Here is an 8,255-nt window from a genome sequence, read left to right on the forward strand (position 1 = left end):
ACCCTTTAATCAAGGCATGCACATGCAAAAGATGACAATCAATCATCTTTCAAAATTTTCAAATTTAATTTTTAAAAATATTCATGCACATGTGGAAAATGTATTTTAATGCTTTATGATAAAATATTAATTTTGAGCATTAATCCTAATTTCGAATTTTGAAGAGATTTACAACATTACTCTATAATTTTAATGTGAACTTGTTCCCTTCTTGCTCATGCTTGTTTCCTTGATGTGCTTGACTCCATTGTGTAGACAACTTAATCTTGAGACTTCTTTATTCTTTGAATTCATTTGTTATCATCAAAATCCATGTGTAAATATATAATCACATGAAACTTGAAACTTTGGGTTCAACAGTTGCTACAGAAGGTGTGACATGTTCCCAATCTCATGAGGAACCTGATTTCTGTAGGACAGCTTGATGTTGATGGGCATTCAGTACTATTTACCAATGGCACGTAGAAGATAACAAAAGGAGCTATGGTAGTATCTCGACTCACAAAAACAGGTACTCTATACATAACTTCAAGCATTAAAGATACTGTTGCAATTGCTGACGCAAATGCCAACCTATGGCATCAAAGGCTTGGTCACATGAGTGAGAAAGGAATGAAAGTACTATTCTCCAAGGGGAAGTTACCAAAGTTGGAATCAACTGATTTTGACATGTGTGAAGGTTGCATTTTTGAGAAGCAGAAAAAGGTTAGTTTCTTGAAAAATGGCAGAACTCCAAAATCTACAAAGTTGGAGTTGGTGCACACCGATTTTTGGGGGCCATCCCCAGTCGCTTCTCTTGGAGGATCGCGGTACTATGTTTCCTTTATTGATGACTCAAGTAGGAAAGTATGAGTTTAGTTTTTGAAAAATAAATCTGACACATTTGACACTTTCAAGAAGTGAAGAGCCATGGTTGAAAATGAAACAGGCTTGAAGTTGAAATGTCTGCAGTCAGACAATGGCGGAGAGTACATCGACGGAGGGTTCAAAGAATTCTGTGCTACAAATGGGATTAGATTTCAGAAGACTATTCCCGGGACACCGCAACAGAATGAACAGAACTCTCAACGAACGTGCCAGAAGCATAAGGCTGAATTCAGGATTGCCTGAATGTTTTTGGGCTGATACAGTTAACGCTGCAGCCTATTTGATTAACCAAGGACCTTTAATTCCCTTAAAGTTCGATCTACCAGAGGAAGTCTGGAGCAGAAAGAAGGTAAATATTTCCCATTTGAAAGTTTTTGGCTGTGTATCATATGTTCACATAGATTCTACTGATCATAACAAGTTAGAAGCCAAATCTAGAAAATATTTTTTCATTGGTTATGGTGATGAAGAATTTGGCTATCGATTTTGGGATGATAAAAATTACAAAATCATCAGAAGTAGAAATGTGATATTCAATGAGCAGATTCTATACAAAGCTAAGTCACAAGCTGAACCTGAGGAGCAGCCAAAGAAACTTGAGGTTGTTGACTTTGATGTTACTCGAGTCAACACTAATCAGAATGAGGATCAAGAGAATGATGATACACAGATCGAACAAAGGACACCACTCACTGTTATTCAAAGATCTTCAAGGACGATTAGGCCACCATAGCGATTCTCACCATCTCTACACTACATCCGGCTAATAGATAGTGGTGAACCAGAAAGTTATGATGAAGCTCTACAGATTGAAGATTCGATCAAGTGGGAGAAAGCCATGCAAGATGAGATGGAGTCACTGATGTCAAATCAGACATAGGAGCTAAATAAACTTCCCAAAAGGCAAGAAGGCTTTGCACAACAAATGGATGTATAGAATTAAGGAGGAGCACAATGGTAGCAAGCGCTACAAAGCCAGAATGGTCGTGAAGGGCTTTCAACAAAAGGAAGGTGTCGACTATACAAACATTTTCTCCCCAGTTGTAAAATTGACCACAATCAGGCTAGTGTTGGCAATTGTGGTTGCAGAGAATCTACATCTTGAGCAGTTAGATGTGAAGACTGCATTCCTTCATGGTGATTTGGAGGAAGACATCTATATGCACCAGCCACAAGGATTCTTAGTAAAGGGAAAAGAGAATCTAGTTTGCAAACTGAAGAAGAGCTTGTATGGCCTAAAACAAGCTCCACGACAATGGTACCGAAAGTTTGACAACTTCATGTGTAGTAATGGATTTACAAGACTACAGGCTGACCATTGTTGCTATATGAAGAATTTTGACAACTCTTATATTATCCTACTATTGTATGTGGATGATATGCTCGTTGTAGGGTCAAGCATCGAGGAGATCAATAAATTAAAGAAGCAGTTGTCAAAGCGGTTTGAGATGAAGGATTTGGGTGCTGCAAAACAAATCCTTGGTATGAGAATTATTAGAGACAGGGCTAATGATACTCTTAAGCTCTCGCAGGAGGAGTATGTGAAGAAGGTGCTCAAAAGGTTTAACATGGACAAGGCAAAACTAGTGAGCACACCCTTAGCTAGTCACTTTCGACTAACTAAGGTTCAGTCACAAAAGACGGAGGAAGAGCAAGAATGTATGAACAGAATACCCTATGCATCTGCTATTGGTAGTCTTATGTACGTCATGGTCTGTACAAGGCCAGATATTGCACAAGCAGTGGGAGCTGTGAGCAGGTACATGAGTAATCCAAGAAAGCAGCATTGGGAAGCAGTCAAGTGGATTTTGAGATATCTACAAAGCTCTTCAGATACGTCACTATGCTTTACAAAAGCAGGTTTAAACCTACAAGGATATGTAGATGTTGATTTAGCGGGTGACGCTGACAGCAGAAAAAGTACTACTAGATTTGTGTATACGTTGGGTGGTACAGTTGTATCGTGGGCTTTTGAGTTACAGAAGATTGTTGCTCTCTCAACTACAGAAGTGAAATACGTTGCTATAACTGAAGTAGAGAAGGAAATGGTTTGGTTGCAGTCATTCTTGGAAGAATTGGGAAAGAAGAATGAAAAAAGTATTCTGCATAGTGATAGTCAGAGTACTATTTTTCTTGCAAAGAATCCAGCCTTTCATTCTAGAACAAAACACATACAGTTGCAATACCATTTTATCCGATCTCTTCTGGATAGTGGATAGCTGATACTTGAAAAGATTCGAGGAACAGAGAACCTAGCAAACATGCTCACAAAAGTAGTTACTGCTGACAAACTGAAGCTGTGTGTAGCTTCAGTTGGCCTCCATACTTAAAGGCATGACTTGAAATTACTGTGATGGTTGCTATGAAGATATGTAGAGGTGTCTTCAAGTGGGAGATTGTTACGAATGGAGACAAAATAGTGAGTCATGCATTGCATGACTCAACTACTCCAAATTCTATTTTAATGCACCAAATGGACTGAAGTCAAAAGGTGCGGTTGCACCTTCTCAACTACTCCAGCTGACTATCACCGACGACTCCCCATCCTTATTATAAATAGAAGTGTTGTGATGAGGTGAGTAATGGGTGCAAAAAAGTGTAGAGAGAAAACAAGTGAGTTTGTGCTGCGTGTAGAGTGGTGCAGAGAAGTGAGAATAGGGTGGGTGAACAGAGAGAGTTTACAGAGAGAGGTTTTTTGTAAAAATTGTTTCTTAGTAAAGTTACAGCAGCTGTGGACGTAGGCAATTGCCGTACAACGTTAAATTTTGTCTCTTCTTTTATTTAGAATCATCTCTGTCTCCGACCAGTCCCCAACAGTATTGAGTGCTGAAGATTTTGGGGGCAGATGGAAGTGTGAAGCTCAAGCTTGAGTAGTGAAAAAATACAACTTCGTGAGATGTTCTTATGCATATGCTTTACATAAACTAATGGTGATATAGGGCTTTCGTGGCATGCAGTAATCTTATGAGGAATCAGAGTAAGAGTTTTGAGTTCCTTATTCTAGTTACTACAGGAATAAATGATGTTTATTCTCTTAATATTTAATTGATTTGATGCGTGATCCTTGTTTATCTTTGATCTTCTTTTTACATAACAAACACTATTTTCCCAATCATGTGGAATATTTTTGAACTTCTTGGACAAAAAGACATTCTGAACTTTAAAATGCTACCAGGTGAAAAAACATTGGCAGGCCCGAGCCTAGTATTAACCCTCCATCCAAATTTCCAAGCACCAATATGTTGAGAGGACCCAAATTACACAAACATATGACATTTTTTATCCAAAGAATTTATTCATGACACCTTATGTAGGGCTTTAATTTTCTTGTGTTAGCCAGATATGGGTATATAAATATTAAAGCATATTTCAAGAAACATAGAACATGAAGAAGAAATTGTAGATAATGAAATAGAAAAATTGACCCTTTCTGCATAAGGGCATCTTGTAAATATACTTCCATTTGCTCTTTTTTGTTTTTCAATGAGCCAACGTACGCGTTCTTGTTGATTTTGCCATTTGCAGATAGAGGAGGAACTGTCGACTGATTTTGAGCTATCAAGAATGAAGGAGACAAGGAAAAACTTATTTAGTGGTGAAAGTGATGAATAGGACAGGACAAGGATATGAAGTTTTCAGTTTGTAGGAACATCGGAAATGGATCCAAATCATTCAATCGAGCAGGGAAAAAGAAGATTTCATGGCAAGACCAGGTGGCTTTTTGAGAGTTTGAGATCTTGGTTGGTTCAATTGATGTTGAAGATCCTCTATATTAGTTGGGGCAAAAATAGAATATTAGTTACGTTGTTCAGTATGTATTTTATCTCACACCATTAAATTGTACTGTTTTAATGTAAGAGGGATTGTGTGAGAGAGGGGCTGAATGGAGGGGGGAGACGGGTGGGGGATTGAAAACTATTGTATTCATGTGAAGAGGTCCATCAAAGTATTGATGAGATCAACGAAAATGTATTGATATAAAGAGGAATTGAATATGTGTTGCACATTTGTCCAACCTCAAATCTAATCTTATATGCTTGCGACATGTTTGGACCTTTTTACCTTTTCAGGAAAATAATCCAAAATAATACAAAAATTTTAGACTTTGATATTATTTCTAGGGTGCTTATCTTGTGACCGTCAGACTAAAGTAACATATGTTGAGGTAGTAGCACTAGCAGTAACATATGAAGAAATGGCCAATATTTTTGACCTCTTGCTAATACGTTTACAAGGGTGACAAACATGGCCAATAGCTGTTGTAATTCATACTGATGACAAATTACTACAAGAAATTTGGCATTTCCCCAAGGGGGGTATTCGTGGCGAAAAATCCATGTTTTGTGGCTAATGTTTTTTTCCCACAATTCTACTCGTGGGGCTCTCGTGGCGTATACTTCACCGCAAATAGTTGTATTTGCCATGATGACTTTAATTGGTGGGGACTCTCTATTTTTAACCACGACATATTCCATGTCAAAAGATTGTATTCTCGTGGGAAATATTGATGGTAATGGTACACAATTTGGTTGGTAAAAAGGATAATGCCATGACTGGAAACCGTGGCTAATGTGAGGAATTCCCATCATATATTCTCATGGTTAAAGGTATCACTTCCACCACACCAACTCGTGTGCAATGTAACAATATGCCACCATGGCAACTCATGGGTAGAGCGGTTTCAACCACCAGTGGGACCCGTGGATAAAGGAGCAAGCACCAACCACCATGGAACAAGTCCCAACATAGCAACTCATGGGAATAGCTATTTTATTCCACCAAAGGAGATCGTGGGTAAAGATGCTAAACACCACCATAACATGCTTGTGGGTATAAGTATTAGCCACTACTCATTTGGTGAGAAATAATATATAACTATTTTCCACTTGATCCCTTGCCCATTACCCATGATAGTTTTAGTGGGAATTAGTTAACTGCCATGAGTAGGGCTTGTGGCTACTTAGTCGAATACCAGGCATAAACCGGATGGTTCCCCACAAATCTAAACTCGTAGGAACAATGTTTTTTCCATGAAGTGGCCCTGTAGGAGATGTGTATTAAATCAACCCTGCATGACTTTTTCCCCACAACCGAGTTCCATGTAAATCCCATTATTTACATGGAATGGTCCCTGTGTCATCTGCTGATCCAAACATGGTAGTCAACCCAATAGTGATTCCCACAATTATTCATGTTACCCATGATGATCGAGATAGGCAACAAAATTAGAATAAACACTTCTCACAACCATATAACATAATTCCCATATATATATTGACAACATTCAGGCCTTAGTTCCCATATTCATGGATGGAAATGGAAATTATACATTAATGTCAATTGTAGTGGGAAGGAGAAGAGGGTCATCAGCATGATTACAACTACATACATTTACACAACCAGCTAACAATTCTTGTTCTACATGCATACACTTTCAGGTTCAACTTCCTCCAAATTAAAGTTCCTGATATCTCCATTTCCTTCATTTGTCAGATTCTTGTGGTTGATCTCACCAGTTGAAATGCAACACCAGCTTGAGCTAATCTGCCTCTCTATGTCAGAAATTTCCCACTGTCTGCATGAAGAAGACCTGAAAATTGTGTATACATGATGTTATGATTCATCTCAAAGTCCAACTGACTACAATCTAACTTCAACAAACAATATATTTAATCCTCGTCTATCCACATATATTTATTAGTGTGATGATTGGTCATGTCCAATATTTCACCCAGGGATGTTTGAATGTAATCCCATGGTAGCTGAAAAATGTATATATTTGCGGCCATGACATTAAGTTATCCAACAATTTAAAGCAGAAAATTGAAATATTGACACCCAATACTTTAATTTGGAAACAATGGTCAGCTTATAGCACAGAGTGCCCAATTACCTTCTAACCAAACCTAGATACAATGAGCTACACCACCGTTATTTAAAGTTATTTAAGTACCCACCTGTTCTGTGTTGCTATAATTGACATCTTTATATTGATGATGCTTGTGTAATATGCCAAAACCGGACCTAGCATACTGAAATTAATTTTCTTCTGCTAATAATTGATTATTACTTGTCAATCAATTCAAGTTATACTATGAAAATTCCATATTCTGAATTGCTTTCTAACTCAAAAGTTAGAATCTCTCATCTTTCCCTATTGATACTGTTAAAAGCTGAGTTATTTCTTTGTAATATCCCCTATGGTAATTTACAAGTGTGATCAATTCCAAATTAATGAGTAGATATGTACATTGAACATATCTCAATCTACAACACTGTGTCAACACCTTTGCTTCAAGGAATACCATGTCCACATGTTTTGCCAATATGGTCATCTTATAACTCAAAACCCAAGCAATCAGCTTCATTTCTATATGAAATATTGCATAAATACGAGGCAAGATGCCCAATGATTTTGTATTACAGGTCCAATAACTAAACTTTGCTACCAATCCTAACCAAACTCCTTGTACCATTATACTATCAGTTAATGCACGGTTTTCTTATAAGCTCCCAACTCTCATCCCAACTAGGGAGTGTTGTACAGCTGAAATACTAATTATCTGGGCAGCATACCATCACAATCGATAATATATTATGATCGATTTAGAACTGCTCTTCACTTCTTCACTTTCTTTATATTTTGATCTAACTGTTTCATTTTAACTAAACAGTTGCATTATACCCCAAATCTATTTCTATTAAACAGATTTAAACAAAGTTGTCTTTTTAATATCTACTCATTGTTTCCAGCCAACTTGCATTGGTTAATCCAATAACTTCTCAAAAATCTCACACGTCCCACCTTTATCTTTTCCAGCTAATTACTCTTCCATCCCCTGAACAACAACCCAATCAGTTAAAGTTTTAAACAAACATGTGGTCTACCCTGATGAAACGATAACAACATCATCACAAAATTGTCTTATCAGCATAATCACATTGAATATACCAAAGAATATATGAGGTGGGTATTATTTACCATCACAGTGTGTGGAACTAGTCCCTATCAATTATTCTGTTCACAAGATCAGCATGGTTGCCTTTCTGATAAACCTCTGAAATGCCTTCTGTGCATGATTTAAACTGGTGTCATCACAGTTATATGCACCCTACTCTAACACATGAGAATGCAGATCCAGTGATATGCAATCTGAATTTTTCCCTGCATGACAAAAATTGTGTGGATTATATTATGTACCTACTCAGGTAATGAATATACACCAGCCTTCCATTTATAACTACTTCTCAACTATAATTCAATTGGATACTCACTCAAAAGCTACAACAGATTTCCAAATCCTCTTTGACCACCAAACAGAAATTGCAACCACTTGACTGATATTATTCCTGGTTATAATATTCCCAAAACAAAATCTGGGCCACTT

Source organism: Carya illinoinensis, chromosome 14 (assembly GCF_018687715.1).
Source record: "Carya illinoinensis cultivar Pawnee chromosome 14, C.illinoinensisPawnee_v1, whole genome shotgun sequence".
NCBI lineage: Eukaryota > Viridiplantae > Streptophyta > Magnoliopsida > Fagales > Juglandaceae > Carya > Carya illinoinensis.